Raw genomic sequence first — 519 nt, 5'->3', positions numbered from 1 at the left:
GAGACGCGCCAGACGCTTAGTTGCCCTCGGTCAGTGGTGGAGGGAGGTACTGTACCCCGACGCAAGCGCTCGAGTTGAGTTGGAATCCCGTATTCCTTCGTTTTTGACCTCCGATGTTGAATACTGGAACGACGTTATTAAATAATTCGAAATGGATTGACGAACTTACGAAAAAAAAAGGTGTTTCCCTTGGTGGTGATTTTTGCCAAAGCTTTAAAATCATGTTATCAAGGATTTGCGTTTTGGGTGATAAATCATATTTATAATATAATTATATGTAAGTGAAGTAAAGGGGAAAACTCGATAGCGTTGAGAGGAACTGCTGGCTGGATTGATTACAAAAGGTGAGTTTATGGGCTTCGTGACGTTTGTCGTGAAATTAATGATATGTTATGCCTTCGGGTTTTACTTCTCGAAATACGTTTTTTTAAGCAGGATAGGGCTACTGAGGTTTATTACGAATTAAATATTTGGACTCACTCCCAATATAATGAAGGAAAATGCGCCCGGTTTTAGGCG

At 40.7% G+C, this 519-nt stretch overlaps 1 protein-coding gene across 1 annotated transcript in view; it reads left to right on the top strand.

Moving 5' to 3' along the window:
- The first annotated feature begins 262 nt into the window (after positions 1-262).
- LOC119585243 (facilitated trehalose transporter Tret1-like) overlaps positions 263-519 on the top strand; it is a 25,536-nt gene continuing 25,279 nt past the window's right edge. Inside the window, exon 1 of the mRNA XM_037933901.1 lies at positions 263-344. The gene's annotated coding sequence lies outside the window, so the exon portion shown is untranslated. The remainder of the gene's footprint in view (positions 345-519) is intronic.

The sequence above is a fragment of the Penaeus monodon genome, chromosome 19 (genome assembly GCF_015228065.2).
Source record: "Penaeus monodon isolate SGIC_2016 chromosome 19, NSTDA_Pmon_1, whole genome shotgun sequence".
Lineage (NCBI taxonomy): Eukaryota > Metazoa > Arthropoda > Malacostraca > Decapoda > Penaeidae > Penaeus > Penaeus monodon.
Note: the sequence above shows the minus strand (reverse complement) of the source record. Positions and strands in the feature narration are given on the sequence as shown.